We start from the raw sequence: 19,359 nt of genomic DNA on the forward strand, positions 1-19,359 counted from the left end.
CACTACGTGACAATATTGCTTTACAGGAAAAAGAAGGCGTAGTATCTATCACACCTTCTCCGGCAAGTGTGAGTTTGGACCGCACACCATCGCTTCTGTCGCGTGGCGTTGCTTGGGGTGCGTTCAAGTGTGGCATTGCAGATGGCAGGGACGCATCCCGCCTCGGCCAGTCAGAAAGCCGCAAAAGCGGGACACACTTTGTCCCCGACAGCCTGAGGCAGTAAAAGCCTTCGCCTTAATAGCCACCGTGCACTGGGTTCGGGTTGTCGTAGCGGCGTCCGGCCACTGTCAGCTTGAGCGTCCAAAGGAGCGGAGACGCATCGTCAAGCAGCGAGGCCCGTGTGCAAGCCCAGAGCGAAAGACTGGTGTCTTGCGGGTGTCTTGGGCTTACAGTCACATGACTGAAACCATATTCAACAGCAAAACGTTCAAACTCAGTGCATGAAAATTGTTGTCCATTATCTGTCACTACCATCTCCGGGATGCCATGACGAGCAAAAATGCTCTTCATCCTTTCTGTAACGGTTTCAGCTGTAGTTAATGGGAGGAGCGCAATTTCCGCGTAGCCGTGCAGATAATCGACCAGCACCAAATGGTGGCGATGGTGGATAACACACAAGTCAACACCAACTCTCTCCCATGCAAAATTCTGAGTAGCAGTGGGTATCAACGGTTCTGAATTCTGAACAGCACATTGCGCGCAAGTTTCGCATTCTTTCACAGGCTGCGCATGATGTTCGCTAAGGCCTGGCCACCAAATCAAGTCTTTAGCAATAGCTCGGCTTCTATAAATGCCTTGATGCCCGTCGTGCAACTTTTTTAGCGCTTCTTTTCTGAGGGACTCAGGCACTACGAGTTATTTAAAAGCAACTCGTTGCCTTCAACTATAGGGAACCTCCACTGCATAGGTAGCGCTGTAAATGTTCCGCAGCGTCACTCATAAATGCTGCTGTTAGCCGCTTTTCTTGGCGATAAACGACCGAGCATGTTCAGCAGCCTTACAGATAGGCGTGTGACAGATAACGTCCTTGCACAGGCGCTCTGGGTGTAGCCCAGTTATCTGACACACGTAACGCAAAGCTTCGACAGAGCGTGCAATATGATCCCTGTAAACTCATGCAGGTGGCCTAAAAACGCCCTAAAAAACCGCCTCAGAAGTATTTGTTATTCTCGCTAGGATATGTGTTACGGCGTGGCGATGGACACAGCACACTTCTTGCTGGTTGCCGATAAAGGCGCGCTCTTGCCACCAATGGACGATATGGGAAGGAAGCCTCGGTTTTTCTGGCCAGCCTTGGCGACACAACAATCGAAGAGCTTTGCAAACTGCATCAGTTTCTTGAGCCTTTCTCTCTCTTTCCAAAAAATTATCACCGGTTTCAAGTCCCTCAATGCGCGACTTTGCATAGGATTCGCATGCCTCTGGTGATTGGCGCTCGCGAAAGAGCGTCCGCAGTGACCAAGTGTTTTCCCGGAACATAGACTATCTCAAAACGATAGCGCATGAGCCGCAATCTGAGCCGCAGTCTGAGCCGCTGCAATATTGGCGGGACAATATCAACGGGCATTTTTCCTAGTAAGGAAACAAGTGGCTTATGGTCCGCTTCGAAGCCTACGTCCAGACCTCTGAGGTATTCGTCGAATCTTTCGACAGCCGAAGTCAGGGTTAACGCTTTCTTTTCTATTTGCGCATCGCGCTCCTTAGTTTTCGTGAGGGAACGCGAGACGAACGCCACCGGGCGTCGCTCACTGTTACGTTACGCTTGGGAAAGGACTGCGTCCAGGCTGAAATAAGAATCGTGGGAAGGCCGGGGTCGTACAAAGCCAAGCATTTCGCGGAGCAGATAAGAGATTTACACTTTGTAACGCAGCGTTCTACGCAGGGCCAACACCACCTAGATAAACGAAGCCGCAGTGCTCCCGTCGTGACGTCAACAATCGAGGCCGCCGGGCGAAGCAGATTTGCGTGCAAAACAAATGTCGACAGAGCTTACAGCTAGACATAAACCAATGGTTTATACGAGGATCTTATTGGATTGTTGAACGAGTGTCAGAATGCTGTGGCGAAAATGTGGCACACGAATTGAGAATGGGTTGCATTTAATTCAGTTTGATTAAAGATGAATTAACTAAGAAGGATGAGTTTCCCCCGAGTTGTACAAACGATAAAATAATTTTAATTAGCGCAAATTAAGATAAAAAAATGTTAAACTGGATTGAACTAAGAGTGGATTAGAGTAGATTAGGTTAGAACAATGATGGAATGCATTAAACAACAGTGCAGCACGACATGTTTACTTTCATTAGAGAATAAATGTTTTGCATTAATTTGAAAACAATGCATAAAGATTGATTAAGAGAAAATAAGGTCGGTTTATGTCGAATTAAGGTTGAACAACATAGTATTACTTTGGTTCTTTGTAGATTGAAGTCAGAAATATTTCACTGTATCACTTAATTCAGCAGCATAACTCAATGACGTTCTGAGTGATAAGCAATGCTCTCACATTGCCATTAAAGCTATAAGATGGTAGAATACGGGTTTTAGCATTTCTTTTTCAAGCTACTTGTAGCCAGCCGTTTTTCGTTCGTCCAGGGAAAAACAGATTTTGTGTAGAACGTTCGTGCTAAACCAAAGAATATACATCAAACAAATTTAAATGTGAGGCCATCCTCGCAGGCACGCGATTGGTAAAGGTCCTCGTTGGTCCTAATGATAATCCTCCCGAATGATGACACCTTCACTCACGTGACATAGGTAGGCCTACAATAATTTTTTCGGCCTGTGAATAAAAAAGAATGCTGATATGTTCAAGAAAATGTTCCTGCAAGATCCTTCAAGCAGCCGACCAAATACCACTAAGATGCAGCATGCACATTGTATCTCTGTCTTCATCATTAAAAAAAAATGAAAGATGGCTTAGCTCTGCTATGCCTGGATATACGTAGCGAAAAGCAGTGTCTACCTCGGGATCAGAAGAAGTTAATTTCTCCAGTCTTCTGCGCCGTTCGCCCGCAGTAAACTGTCCTTGACTTCCATGACGAACGCGTCTAAGTTCACCGGCGCTCTGTAATTCGTTTACAGGAAAGGAAAGGCGCAGCATCTGTCACTCGCGGAAGGTAAGAAGCGCCGCCCGGCGGCGTTGGAGCGCACTCGTTCTCGCTTGGTCCTCATAGCTGACGGCAGATGGGTGACGTCACATGCTCTGTGGTGCGGCGTTCGAGGAAGCGCCAAATGAAAGGAGCCGCACAGACAGGGATGGAACGCCCGGCGGGTTCAGCTTCGTATACGCGTGAATCTCCTGGTGACATCACCACCAGACATGAAGTCATTATCACTTCCGGTTATTATACATGACTGGATGTGACATCATGGTGATTTCTAATCCGATCAGGACATCACGGTCGATGACGTCACCATGTGACGGCTATGGACGTCTCGAAACGTCTAACCATTGCTATTGGTTAGTGATAGTTAACCATGACTTACACTTTCTGAGTACTACTTAATGTATGATTACTGTTAGTTAAACACCCCTTAACTAGTAGGTGATGGTTAGTGCTAGTTACGATGACCTCTAAATGCATGGGCCCCTATGGGCATTTGCAACGCTGGCGTAGCTTGGCGAGGGGCACCGCAGCTGGCCTTGGCTGTGACGTCACTCGGTCGCGGTATAGACCCTATTCACTATCAGGTTTAGCAGTACTGGCAACCTTGTTTTGCGGAGACGCCATAACGTTGGGCGCTTCGAAACTAAAAGCATACAGAAAATGCTTCCGACGCGCCGGCACCGGTCTACAAGCGTCCTTCCTGCTCCGCGCCGCTCATTTGTCGGAGATTCAAGACGCCGTTTAGAACGCCGTCAGCCGTCCAACCAGAGCTCGGATTTCACTGACGCGTACCCTGATTCGCCATAGGCCCTCTCTCTCTCTCTCTCTATTTTTCTCCCTCTCTCAGGTGGCGTTGTGCGTGCCATGGTTGCCGGTAAAGCAGCAATGACGTCACGTGAATAAGCTCTATACCGCATATGGCATACGGCATCGACATGCGGCACACGCGAAGCTCGACTCTGACTCTCATAGTGAAGCTTTTCGTTTTAAAATTCTAAAAACAGAAATACCTCACACTGTAATGCGACGAACAGATCAAATACTCTCGGAGAATGACGTGCAGCCTTGTGGTAAGGAAGTTGATCCCGATGGAACGCGTAGACTTTCGGTACAAATATATAGTTTCCACACAATTCAGCACACAGCATTATGCATGTTCGTCTACAGCAGAAACATGACTACTTCACACATGCCTTCAGCACTTGTAGCTAACCAGCATGAACGCCAGAACCGCACATCCAAATTCTTTAGGAAAAGCTCTCACAGAAAAGAAACCCAGAAAAACAAGCATGATCTAGATAGACAGTGCTCTACTGTGCCGGCAACGGGCTCTCATGACAGTGTGGTGCAAATGTTGCAACAGACAACCGCACACGGTAGTCTCATATAAAGCAGCGGAAAACAAGCAATCAAACCAGCTAACATCTTGTTTAGCGTTCACCGCTCGTTCCATTGACCTAGATTGACGACAGGTAGGTTGCATGCCCACAAACGTGCGCCTGCTCCCTGCGTCCGTCACTGTGGAGTCAGACGAGTTGGGAACGCCTCATCCATTTTGATAGCAATTGAACCGCTTGTCGAATAGCACACCTCTTTGCGTGACGTGGCACTGACGTCAGAGAGGAGCGCTGAGGCCTTTTTGTCTAGACGGTGATCCTGGGCCCCATATTCAGTCCCTATTTTTACGCAGAAGCTCGCGCAAAGGAGCTGTAGTGTATCCAGATGCGCCAAGAAGCGCCCCAAATGGTTTGCCATGCCCAGAACGCTACGCAATTCTGCTACATTGCTCGGTGGCTTCATTTTTTTCACGGCATTTTTCTTTGCTGGATCAGGTTGTACGCCTTCCTCACTTACACGACCCAAAAAATAAGCCTTTTAACTTCGAAGAATCGCTTGGATTTCTTTAACGTTACATTAGATTCTGTAAACATGGTCAAGACGTTAGCAAGTCTAGAATCATGTTGTTACTGGTTGCTTCCAAAGACTAAAATATCGTCCATTACGTTGACGACTCCAGGACAGTCTGCAAGGATTTTGGACATTCTTTTCTGGAAAAACTCAGCCGCCGAATTAATTCCGAAAGGTAACCTGGTGAAACAGTACCGCCCGAATGGTGTAATGAGAGTAGTAAATTACTCCGAAGCCTTGCTTAGGCGTACTTGATAAAAACCAGAATTTGCATCCAGCTTAGAAAAACGTTTTGCACCGGCTATGTAGAACCCAGAGCTGGATCCACTGTGGGGAGGGTGAAATCCTCTCGTACAACGCACTTATTCAGTTGTGTAAGGTCTACACAGATCCTGAAATCCCCACTCGGCTTTGGCACTGGTAGTATACCGGCCCACCACTCCGTAGGCCCGTCAACCTTACGAATAACGTCCATTTGCTCAATTTTTTCGGGATCAAGGCGGACGCGTTCCCTGAGTGAAATTGGAACTCTGCGTGGTGCAGTTATTGCATACGGAACCGCGTCTGAGCGAAGCCGTATCCGATATTCTCCTGGCATGGCGCTCAGATTACTGCAAACTTCGGGGACCGGAACGCTACCGGTAGACCCTTCCTGCGCGACTGAGGCGACATACATCACAGCTTCTAGTGCCTCCAGAGCGGGCAAACCGAGAAGAACATGTCTTAGCGAGCTTACCACATAACATGCTTGGCGAGAACGTTTCCATTTCCAAGCAATGTTTGCCTCGAATTTGCCCAAAATATTGAGGCGTGAACCACTCGCGCCTGTCAAAACCTCGACTCTCGTTAAGTTCACAGGGAGTCCGGAAAAAGATGACGGAACAACGGTAAGTTCGGCCCCAGTATTAACTTTTGCAAACACTGGAGCAGAGTTATCACATACCTAAATGTACCGCGCTTTTAAACATGGCGTTCTAATCTCTCCCACAAACATTTGTCCCGTGTCCCCTTGCACGGAAAAACTCGTACCTTGCGTTCGTTACCTGTCGAAGTCTTGTAAGACAAAAGCTTTTAATGGCTCATACTGCTGTGGACAAAGTGTGTCCCGCTTTTGCGGCGGTTGTCGCGTGGCGTTCCTTGGCGTGCAAGTGTGGGACTCCAGATGGCAGGAACGCAAGATAAGATGAAACTTTTGGAGGAAAGGCACAGTATCTGTCACACTTTCTCCGACAAGTGTGCGTTTGGATGGTACGCATAATAGCAAATTGGCTGAACTGAGACGTTAGAAAACCAATTTCCAAAACCTATCACTTGATCTTACGTAGGGTGAATAATCTCATTACCTGAAAAGGAAAATTAAAAGCCAACAGCAGCAGGGAAATGTGCAATGTTTTCGGAATGTGTAAAACAATGAAAAGCCAAATTTATTTCCTGTATTTAAACGTCCTGCCAGGCATTTAGGGGTGGATTGTAAAGGTCACACAAGGAAGCGGCCAAAACACCACTCATGTCCTTGCTGTACGCGTAGATTTGCGACAGTTGAATTTTTATTCTTATTTTGCCGTTCTGTAAGCTTTCATGGGCACCTGCACATCACATTGTATTAAGCCCTGAATTTGTTTCTGCTGCTGTCGCCTCTGTTTTATTTTCCTAGTCATGAAACACCGGGTTCTCAGTACTGAGAAATCCATCCCCAAGAAAACATCGTTTCATTTTTCGCCCTACTCGTCTGCCTCCACCACATTTCTTCTTTTCGAGGCATAACTTGCATACCCTGCCAGTGATGGGTGTCATGCCCAGCTGAAGAGAAGTCACGTCAAAACGTTGGCTTGTGAGCTGAGGTTAGCTTCGAGCCTTTGTACACTTTTCGTTGATACTGTGTACTATCTTCTGCTGATAGCTATACCTGATCAACATAATTCTAATTATTTCATTCTGCTATTCAAGAAGCGCCTGCACGTTTGTTTCCTAGCTATGATTGCAAGTGCTTTAGCAGCAGCTAACGTAACACATTTCTGAACAGATCTGCGTCTCTTAAACACTAAGCACTATACCTCTCAGGTGGATGTGAAAACTTTTATTGTCCGGAAGAGCTGACACCGGAGCTCCGGTACCGCTCGCAGGCGTCCAGGGAGCCTGATGTCACCCTAAGTGGCAGGGGTTAGTAGACGAAGCGGTTCGGCGCTTCGGTTGCCAGACGAACAATGCTGGCCTGTGTCACCGGGTCTTCGCTATCAAGCCTTGCCTCCCATGCTTCTGTGTCTTTGAATAAATTGTATTCCAGGGAGTGGCTGCATTCCCAGAGGATATATTTTAGAGTTCCTATATCTTTAATGAATTTGCAGAATTGGTCCTCCGGATTTCCAATTTGCGTGAGGTATCTCCATCTGGGAAACATGTGGTTCTTGGCTTGCAGGCGGCGCCAGGTGACTGCCTCCGTGGACGTGAGGGACCTATCTGGGGGTGGATATTTCCTCCGTCCTAACTTGTAGTGCTCGATGACTTTTTTGTAGGTCGCGAGCGTCTCGGCCTTAAATTTAGGTTGACGCCGGCGTCCCCCCCGGATAATGAGCGCTCGGGAAAGGGCGTTGGCCGCTTCGTGAGCGAGGGCCCAGGTTAGGGTGATCCTTCTGTCTATGTCGCTTTTCGTTAATATGTTCCACGCGTAGTGATATTTTGCCTTTGCAGAAATTCCTTTTTGCCGATTTCCTGTCACTGTTGATCGCCTTCGCGTCCGTACTAACGCACGCTAGGGCGATCGCCGCTTTCTCCGCTGCCGTGGCGTCTACTGCGCTTGTATATATCTTGCCTTGCTCTATTCCGGACGCGTCGACTACCCCTGAGAAGGAGTTCCCGTCATCGTCAAAAGCGGCGTCTGTGTAGGCAACCGTCTCGGGTGGTATTCTGCTTAGTTTTGTTACCAAGTGCTTGGCTCTGTGCTGGTGTCTTTGCTCATCGTGTTGTGGGTGTATGTTCTTGGGTATCGGTGAGATCGTGAGGGCTTTCCTAATTTTGAACTCAATGTGGAATGTCTGATATTTAGGGCCTCTGTTCCCTTGTGGTCCTACCCAGCTTAGAATTTACTGTCCTGTCTCAGTTAGACTTACTGCGTTCGAGTTGCGCCGTTCACGTTGCTTCCGCTAACTCCTCCCATGTGTTAAGCACCCCCATTCACTCTAGTGGCTCGGTTGAGGTCGAGGTTTGGAGTCCCAGTGCTCGTTTGGTGCATTTCATTATTATGGCGTCTAATTTGTTTTTGTCTGCTTTTTTTATGTTAAGGAATGGGGTTGAGTAGCGGATCCGACTCAAGATGAAGGCCTGGACCAGCCTCAACTTGTTCTTCTCATTTAGCCCTCTACCTCTGGCCGAGATTCTTCTAATGATGCCTACCACTTGGTTTGCATGCTCGTCTAGCTTAGCTGAGTCGTGGGATTGTTTCCTGTTTTGCTTATGAGCATGCCCAAAATTCGGATCTCATCTACTTGCGCAATTTCTTTCCCGTTCAATTCTATCGAGATTCTGGGAGGAGACGCGTTGGCTGTCCTCGTCCGAGACCTGATGATTAGTAGTTCCGACTTCGTCGGGGAGCAGCTCAGCCCGTTACTTTTGGCATGGAGGTCTATGATGTCGGCTGCCCGCTGGAGTCTTTCCTCGATAGACGCATCGCGGCCCTCATTGAGCCAAACGTAGACGTCGTCTGCGTAGACACTCGTTTTTAGCCCTTCGATGCTTCCTAATTTGCGCCTTTCATAACTAGATTAAATAGGAAGGGGGATAAGATGGCCCCTTGTGGGGTGCCCCTGTTTCCTAATTTAATCTCTTTCGAGCTGAGGCTCTGCATGTGTAGAGTTGCTGTTCTGTCTTTGAAAAATGATTTGACGTAATCAAAGGCCATCTTCCCTACTCTAATATCTCACTGGCCGTCAAGGATGGCCGAGTGGCTGACATTATCAAACGCTTTGGTTAAGTCTATGCCCAATATACCTTTCAGTATCCAAGCAATGTCGATGGTAGAAACGTTTGTCTCATATATACAAGAGCGCTTGTAATGCAGTTAGTATCAGTGTCGCCAGCACTACAAAGAACTGCAGTGTGATTGCACTCAACTGTCCAGCACTCTTGCCTCCAATGTTAGGAATTCATGTCGAGCTGTCATCTGGAACATCAACCACAAAAGAAGCTGGACACTCCAGTCGGGCTACGACTTCGAGCAGTGAAGCCATCGAAAAGCTCAACCAGCAAGTTTGGCACTAGTGTCAGGCAACGATGTCGGGGAGAGAAGCCATCAGATAGGTTGAAACAACACCGTCCGGAATACAGAGTCTGTCCTGAAACTAATGAGGCTAGTTGTGGCTTTGCGCTGTATTAGCTCATTTTTGAAGCGTGTTTCGGGTATTAGGGGGGAACCTTCAACTTCACAGTGTGACGAGTTCAATTACCTTCGAACAGGCGAAGCGAGTGGACGGGCTTGAGCGCGCAAACCTGTTCCTTAACGGCGTCGAGGAAACTGAAGCAAACGTCATAACAGCGATGCACGGTGAAGTTTCGAAAAAAATACGAGGGACTTCAGCTACTAAAGCAGTGAAAGGCGAGAGCCTGAGAAGTCTCACCTTGTCTAGCGTTCCTGCCATCTGCACAACTGAACGCGCGCCAAGGAACTCCACGCGACAGGAGAGATGGCATACCATAAAAACGCACATTTGTCGGAGAAAGTGTAACAGATACTGCGCCTTTCCTCCAGAAGTCTCATCTTGTCTAGCGTTCCTGCCATCTGTAATACCAAACTCGAACGCCCGCCAAGGAACGCCACGCGACAGCCGCCGCAAAAGCAGGACACACTTTGTCCAACCACAGTATGAGCCATTAAAACTTTTCGCCTTAACAACAAAAAATTAACTGTTTACATGTGAGATGCTTACGTCTTCCGTAACAATTGCGTTAATACTTCTCCATTTGCGTTGCCTCCGTTTCAAGGAGGGAAAAAAATCACAATGCCACAGCCTACGATATCAAGGGAAGATATATACTTTCCATCGGTTGCAATTCGCCTGGTAAGAAAAACCGTACGACCCTACCACAGTGATCCCACATGATGAAATTCAGTTTCTTTGCGGACGAAGTTAGCATTAACAATATACAACAACACTTCTTCAAACGACGAGTATGATTACATTTCTGTGTTACTGTTCTGAGCCGATATCTTGAAAGCAGCCATTTCCCCAATTCCGCCGACGGGTACACAGTAGCAGCCCGTTGCAAATGGGAGGAACTGCTTCTGCACGTCGGAGTAGAAAGACTTGAGTATGTCCCAAAAGTCCCTGAGCAAAAGAAACACACCACCGATAGATGTTTGCTCAAGAAAACACTTGTAAACAGCCATTGAAATAGGCATTAGGGCTCCTTCAGTTTTTAAAGGCGATGATAACTACGACCTTTTTCCAACTTTTCGTTTACCGAATTGTTCCCCCTATGAGTAATCTGCCCAATACTGGGTTTTACAAAAAAAAAAAAAAAAATAGGCACTAGAAGTATTCGTTTCCACCAAAGGTGTGTAGCTGTTTATGGACATCAGAAACTTCGCAGAGCCTTAGCACTGAAGGTTCTAGAATATTTTGAAGCAGTGATTATTCAAAATTAGAGCATGTCTGCTTTTGCGAGATCATAAATATAGGAAAGCGCTTCGTTTGAACACTGCTTGATAGAAAAAATTTTTTAGAAAGAACAACACTATTGCTAGTTTTCTGCACATTGTCTAATATAACGTGGCACATATTGCTTCGACCAGCTTCAAATCCCGACGCAAAAAGGTGGACCGATTATTTAGTTCAAATAATTTTTAACGAGTGCACACATAGTTATTCAATGCGCAATACATTATGGATGACAGTAAAAAGGTATACACTTTATGAAAATAAGTCATACATGCCGATGTACTGTGCTAAGCTAATATATGACCACATGACTAACTACTCGCTTTGTCAATTACGCGCCATAATTAAAGTTAATTATAAAATTGTGATCAAAATTTACCTTAATGCTACAGAATCAAGTCATATATTGTCGGATAGCTTATATCGAGTATAATTAAAAACAGCAATTGCGGGTCTTCACTACTGACTGATAATTAGTTCATTGTGATTAATTATCTAACTTTACGTCACCACGTCAAGCCATATCACTGAAAAGGTTTTGATGAGTAGCATCCAAAATCAAACGCTTAACACCCCAAAAGCCATGTAAAACTGAGCTCAGTTCAGTTCAGTTCAGTCGTTCAGTCGTGTCCGACTCTTCGTGACCCTATGGACCATGTCACGGCACGCTTTCCGGTCTCTCACTATCTTCCTAACATCACATAACTTCATCTGCAGTGCTCGAGGATGCCATCTAACCATCGCGTTCGCTGCCCTACCCCTTCTCCGGCGACCCTCAACCTTTCCCAACATCAAATCTTTCTCCAGCGACCCCTGTCTTCTCATCAGATGACTAAAGTAGCTGAGCTTTAACTTTAAAATTTGACCCTCCAATGAGCAGTCAGGGTTTATGGTCGATAATATCGACTGATTTGATCTTCTGGCAGTCCAAGGAACTCTCAAGAGTCTTCGCCAGCACCACAATTCAAACGCGTCAATTCTTCGGCGGTCAGCCTTTTTCACAGACCAACTCTCGCATCCATACATCATAACTGGAAAGACCATAGCACGAGTTATACGGATCTTGGTTGGCAGACTAATGTCTCTGCTCTTTACTAGGCGGTCAAGGCTAACCATTGCTCTCTTTCCCAGAAGCAGGCGTCTCCTAATTTCATGGCTGCAGTCTCCTTCCGAGGTAATCTTGGAGCCCAAGAAGGGAAAATCTGTCACAGCTTCCACTTCTTGTCCCTTGATGCTCCAGGACTTGATATGGCAAGAGGCGATGATCTTTGTCGTTTTAATGTTCAGTTTAAGCCCAAACTTCTCACTCTCTTCTTGTACGCGCATCAGAAGTATCTTGAGTTCCACTTCACTTTCTGCCATTAAAGTGGTATCATCCGCATATCTAAGGTTGTTGATACGTTTTCCAGCAATCTTCACTCCAGCTGAAGCCTCGTCCAGACCGGCCTTCCTCATGATGCACTCTGCATATAGGTTAAATAGGCAGGGCGACAGTATGCAGCCTTGCCTCACTCCTTTCTCAATCGTAAACCAATCAGTAAGACCAGTTCTGACTGTGGCCTCTTGTCCTTCATACAGGTTCCTGAGGAGACAGATGAGGTGAATTGGAACTCCCATCTCTTGGAGAGCTTGCCACAATCTGCTGTGATCTACGCAGTCAAACGCTTTCGCATAATCAATAAAGGAGAAGTAGATGGGTTTTTTAACTCTCTAGCTTTTTCCATGATCCAGCGAAGGTTGGCAATTTGGTCTCTAGTTCATCTGCCCTTGCGAAACCCAGGTTGCACGTCCGGAAGCTCCCGATCCACATACTGCTGCAGCCTACCTTGCAGGATTTTCAACATCACCTTGCTAGCATGCGAAATAAGCGCGATCGTGCGGCAGTTGGAACAATCTTTGGCACTGCCTTTCTTTGGAATGGGGATGTAAACTGACCTCCTCCAATCCTGTGGCCACTGCAGGGTTGTCCAAATCTTCTGACATAATGTATGCAGAATGTTAACAGCGTCATGGTTGAGGTTTTGAAGCAACTCAGCTGGAATGCCATCAATTCCGCTAGCTTTGTTCTTAGCAAGGCTGGCTAAGGCCCGTTCAACTTCACTCTTCAGGATGCCCGGCTCGAGATCAGTAATCACAACCATCTTATGTTGGGTTTGCACATTCGGGTCCTTCTTGTACAGTTCTTCTGTGTATTCCTGCCACCTCTTCTTTATCTCTGAGGCTTCAGTGAGGTTCTTGCCTCGTTTGTCCTTTATCACGCCCAGCTTAGCACAGAAGCTTCCTTTCATATCTTTGATTGTCTTATACAGAGCTCTTTTGTTCCTTAATTGGCTGTTGTCCTCAACTGCTTGGCACTGTATGTTCAGGAAGGCATTCTAATCTCTCCTTGCTATTTTCTGAAAATCCTCATTGAGAACCTTGTATCTTCTCTTTCCCCCATAACTTTTGTCATCCTCCTTTCCTCAGCTATTCGCAAAGCTTTCTTGCCAGTTTGCTTTCATGCATTTATTTTGCTTTGGAACTACCTTAGTAGCAACTTCTTGTATTATATCACGAACATCAGTCCACATCTCTTCGAGCTCTCGGTCTTCTAGATCTAATTCTTGAAATCGATTCCTCACTTCCACAGCATATTCTAATGGAATTTGATCCAGATCATACCTGAAAGGCCTTCTAGTTTTCTGCGTTTTCCTCAATCGAAGCTTAATTTTGGCAACAAGAAGCTGATGATCGGTGCCACAATCGGCCCCAGGCCATGTGTTTACTGCTTGTATAGCGCTTCTCCATCTCTGCCGGCAAAGAATATAATCGATCTGATTCCTGTACAGACCGTCCGGTGAAGTCCATGTGTACAGGCGCCGCTTGTGCTGTTGAAACTGAGTATTCGCTATGGTTAGGTTGTTTTCTTGACAAAACTCTATTAGCCTCTGCCCAGCTTCATTTGGCTGGGCAGAGCTAAAGCTCGTCTAACTTCGTTTCAAGCATGGTTAAGCCGCTGCCACTTTTTATTCATTTATTTCCACTGTATTTCCCATAAAATATTGTTTCTCCTTTTTCTTTCTCTTCAATTATTTATCTTGTTCTTCAAAAGCAAAAGAACGTGTGCTCCAGCTGACAGCAGCGTGGCGGGCCGGAGCACAGGCAAGGCTTTGTTTCATCATAGCAAGAATGGTGATGCAGTAGCCGTGCTTCCATTGCTTATCGATCACTCGCCACTGATGGACAACCTGTATAGATCACAATTAAGCACGTTTAACCTTCCACCAAGCAGCGCAACGAGTTTCACGTCAGCTGTGGAGGTATCTCATTTCGTCGCGCTGAGTGGTCATATCTTTGTGGAAGGCTTCACGAACGCGCTCCAATTGCGACGTCCGAGCTCTCCTTCTCTGACCTTGTAGGTCACTGCTCAGCAGGCGAGCCGTCGCACTATTTTGAGATGTCCTCTATCCAACTTGTAATGCTGAGTCTCTCTCTGGAACAAACGAGAGCATGTGGATATTCGCTGTTAAGGCGTATTGCAGTTGAGGCTTGGCGAAGGACCCTGCGGATAATGGAGGCTTCCACCACATCAATCCGCGCCTGAACTGTGGGCCCCGCTTTTGAACGTATTGGCTGCACTTGTCTGCGATCTTGTCACAGCTTGCTAGACGTACTGAGTAGGTGCTCTAGTATAAGGCGGAGGCCAAACAAAATGGTCGACACAGTAAGCACTATCGTAGCATTAACAGGGCTTGCTCGTCTTGCGCGTTTGGCAGATAGCAAGCACAAGAGACAAAGAGCAGCTGTAAATGGTCGTTTATTAATCGCTCCAAGTTAAAATCGCGCGCAGATGAAAAGAAGATTATAGGTGATCAAGGGCTGTTAGGTTTTTCAGGGGATCAAGGCTTTTAGATCTCTTTTCGTAATGTTCTTGCCCACGAACTCAGAGGAAGTTGTTACCTGATAATTGGTTCGTCTTATTCAAAGCTGTCGTACACGGTGACTTTTCGTAGTTCGTCCAGATCCAGTTTCGGACAGCCGCAGACGAGAATTTCCACTTCTTCAGAGCGAAGCATCTGCCGTTCAACGCAACGCAACCACGAATCATGAGCTCTGAGATAATATATTTTTCTCATTCGTTGTGTTACTTACAATGAGCGCATTCGAAGCGCAAACGCTGTGGAATCCCAGATAAAAGGCTTTAAATGGCTTAAGGCTTAACGTTTAGCGCCTCACGTGGCCTCCATTAAGCAGTAATTCTATTGCATTGCCGTTCATTGCAAGCAGGGCCTCCACTGGGAAATAAATGTGCCGCTGTTCGCATAACTGTCAAAAGACGGCCGAAAAGAAGTGGGAAAGCCAATAATTGCGACAAAAGTCACAGTTCACTTAAAAAATATTTAGTGATAAAAGTGATCGAAAGCAGTTGAAAAGTATAAAAGGAGAGGCGCCTCCATGTGCGTGTCACTCGTCTTTTGCCACAGGTGGAGATCAAATTCGAGGTAAAGGTATCAGCTTCTGATACCACCGAATTCCTAACAGTGATTAGCTGCCCTTATAGATTCTATATCTCTCTCTCTTTCAATAGTTTTGGGGACGATGGATTGCTCACCTGCTCTTTTTTCGCTTGTAACTGGAATGTCCTTACCGCCGTACTTGATGGTGTGAGTGTTTACTTCTATAAACTCTTCGACGGATATTTTTGACAAGTAAAAAAGGAACAGTCGCGCCTGCAATGTTAAAGCGCACGCAAAAGATGCAAGAGCGAGAACTAATTATGCAAATGCTAATTTTCTAGAGCTTTCAGTACCTGAAAGTTCATACAGAAGTCCTCTTCAACGTTGCCTTCGTATGCCAGCAGCTCGTTCAAACCCACAGCGACGTCCTGGACGCAGAAAGTGAACAAGATGGAGGCATACACACAAATAGCGCCTTGTTTTTTTTCTCGTAAGGTCATGTGACATATGAGCCGTGCGCAAATATAACCAAACACATATTACGGCAACAAAAACTGGGGCGATGTTGACAAAACCTCTGCGGAAGCGCAAACCATGATTGACCGGGGAGTTTTTAGTTACAACCAGCGGATATTTTTCACAAAATGGACCGTCTATCATCGAGCATAAGCGAATCACGCCACGATGAGAGGAATGGCTCCTTGCGCCTGTGTTACATGGCTACTACGGGCTCTTGCGCTCATGTCGGCCGTGAGTGGCCACCAGAGTTAAAAGACTGCAGTACAAAATAGCGCATCGAAAAAAAAAAAAGGTGCCCTCAACTTCATCCTCCAGCTAGGTTATCTCATTGCGGAACACGTGTGTTGTTCAAAGTTCTGATGTCATCCATATACGCAAGGAAAGCACAAAGAAGAATGCCACTAAAGTAGCCTTTGTGCACTCTTTTAATTATACCGCACCCACGTGGCAGCAGAGATGACGTAGCGCATACCGCATTTACCCCTCATCTGTTATCGGCGTCTGAGCTCAAGCATTTGTTTCTTACTTCTTTTACTATGCATTCGTGACAGTGTTCTAGGCGAGGTTCTCCCGGTGGATGCAAGCATCGAAGATGTTATAGCATAGGCATAGACATACTCGCAGACATTTTGTGCAAGTGACGAGCCAACCAGACACACAAATGCAACCACAAACAAAGAAAAAGAAGGCAGCCATTGCAAGCACCTGCTAGAGCGCAAAAGAACACGCACGAGAAAGGAGGCTACGAGAGCATTCTCTAAGCAACTGAGAACGCGCCATAAAGAAAGGTGCCCTATGCATTCAAAAGTTATGTAAAAAAAAAAAAAACGTTTCCAAGAAGCTTATTTCTGGTCATACCGAGAGGATATAAGCATTCATTCAATAATAAAATTTCTCTCTCCTATGACGCCTTTTTTAAAAAAATGTTTGCTTAAGAGTTGACCGTGTTTGTATTACTCTGTCCGTCCCTTTCACATCGAACATTCATTACACCTATCTTAATTAATCTGTAAGCATTAAGGAGATATTTTTAAGGAGTTTGTCTCCAGAACTTTGTCGGCAGGATTAGGCCGAAGTGAGAACAGATAGGAAAAGCGAATGGTTGTAGTCGATAGACGATCGAAAAATGTCGTCAGAGAAGATATTTGGTGCATTCGGAGTCATTAATAAATTAATTATAGCCAATTCAGTCAAATATACGTTGAAATCGTGAAACGGGTTGATTTTGATGTCCAAAGTGATCGCGTGGTACCTCACTTCCGGCAACGTGACCTATGAGGACATCGGAATAGTGACGTAGTTATGTCGAAGTCGGATATGGCGTCAGTGCGCGATGTCATAAACCCGGAAATGGACGTGTTTGGACATGAAAGAGCTGAGTATAATGAGAGAAAAGGGTCAGAAAGTGGTTAAATCGTGTTAACTAATCAAATGAAGAACAATTAAAGCATACGTAAAAGAAAAAGGTGTCCAAAACTACGTAACGAGTATATGAGATACAAAAGACGCGGTTGCTATAGTAGCTGCCACCGTGTCGTCATGGCGCAGCCAGCAACGCGGGACCAGCTTAAGCATTCCTTCAAAGCAGGTGGCCGCATTCATCTCAAACGCTTTTCAGTTTGAACCAGCGAGCTGTATGAGTAGTGTGCCCATCTCGCAATCCGATGGTCCTGTAATTCCCATTCCATCCAATTGAACTTTCCCCTTTTAAGCTAATTTACTTTCCTCAGGTTACGGAAACATTTGCGTGAGAAATTTGGAGCCAATTCGTAGACCGTTGACTTGTTCCTGAATTTATATCGTCCATTTGAAATAGTTATTTCTTCCCTGTGTAGACGGACGGACGAACGGAAGGACAGAAGAAGGTAGAAATGTACCCGTCGAATGTATTCCTGCTTTAGAAAAAGAGGCCATTGTTTGATGTCGATGAAACCAACACTTTTCCTGTAGCCACTGCGAAGAAGGCCCGGCATGCTCCTAGGCTGATCTGTTTTGTCCTCTTTAGTGCACGCTCACGTTTGATCTTTTATTTGCGTTTTTTTTTTTTTTGCTTCATTGACCAGAAAATTTCGAGACTTGGAACATTGTTCAGGCATATGGCACACTCTCCCCGAAGGCGAAGATAAACTATACAACACCTCGATTTAATGGCATGACGCATGACTTTATAACTAGTTGCTTGTAACTATGTGCGCCTTTTGGTCCAAAGTCTTCAAGCCACTTTGCTTGCTTTTTTACGGTATAGTTTAGTTCGGTTCATAAGCTTTAATGATGCCTAACAGCAAGCCTGGCTACGACTCATCGGTTTAGATCGTTTATGAGATTTAAAGTCGCAATTCCACTCAAAGACGCCGTAGTGAAAATCTCCAGAAATGTCGACCACCTGGTGTGCACTGACATCGCACAGTACACGAGCACCTTTATTTTCCCTTACATCGAAAAGCGGCCACCGCGGTCGGGATTCGATTCCGCATACTTGCTTACAGCAGTCGAGCGCCTTAACCACTGCGCCACCATGACGGGGTGCGGCTCTGGCTATGAGGGACGCCGTATCAGTGGAGGGCTTCAGGTAAATTCGACCAGCTGGAGTTCTTTAACGTGAACTGATATCGTACAGTACACAACTGTCCTACATTTCGCCCAGAAAACACGTGTTGTAGGACTGCCCTGGTTATCAAAAGAAAATACCTTCGAAGCCATTTCACCACATTCAATGCTTGGACTACACCGAGCAACGACGCACGGGCGCGACTCAAGCTGCTATCCCTCTAGGAGTTAGCACGTGAGGCAGGTACCGACATCCAAATGTGACCTCCCTGTCTCTGCCGCGTATTTCCAAACCATATCCCGTAGGCGCACTGGAGCAGAAGACTCTCTCAGCTAGTTAAACGGCGATTGTTGCTGAAAGGTCTCTCTGAACGCCACCTAAAGGTAACATACTCACTGTAAGCGACGATTATTGCTGAAAGATTGTCCCTGAACGCAACCTAAAGGTAACATACACTCACTAAAGGCAGCAAATAATTACGGGGAAGGTAATTGTTTAGTGTAACCGTTGCCATACCAATTGTTACTGAAAAGTATCTGTGAACGCAACCTAAAGGTAACATACACTCACTGAAAGCAGGAAATAATTAAGGTGAAGGCAATCGCAAATAAAATATTAAAAAGAAATGCAACACAGATGTTTCAGTGGCATCACTGCAGAAACGGGTGGTGTTAATGCATTGCGCCACAAAACAACGGGAACAGTGGCCTTTAAATGCGTTCTTATTCGTTTAGACAATATTTCTACTATTTGTCGCCAGGTGGCGCTGCTCAGAGGAATCACGCGCCAGAGCGTCGTCTGCTCGAGTGCTCCTACAGGATATTACATTAATTCTGCCTCTATAAAAAAGCGGCTGGCGGGGACATAGTTAAACCCGGCTTTTCCGGTTCAGTAGTCAGGCGACCTAACCACTGAGCAATCGGGACGGGTAAGGGGTATAGACGGCACTTAAGAAACTTCTTCAGAGCGAAAAGGTATCAGCGGGATGAGTTCAAGTGTTTTTCTCCCTCTCTTGTGATGCGTAACTTCGCGTTGACGCCAGAGCCAAAATACACAGGTCAAAAAGCAACCCTTTGGCCTTCGCTTGAGAGAAAAAATGATTGGGGCTGCCTGTTCGAAATAGCCCCATTTCTTGTATGATGTTTTCGAGAGACTCTATTGTTACCCGAGAAAAATAGACTTTGCT

The sequence above is a fragment of the Amblyomma maculatum genome, chromosome 1 (genome assembly GCF_055883805.1).
Source record: "Amblyomma maculatum isolate TAMU_Amacu chromosome 1, ASM5588380v1, whole genome shotgun sequence".
NCBI lineage: Eukaryota > Metazoa > Arthropoda > Arachnida > Ixodida > Ixodidae > Amblyomma > Amblyomma maculatum.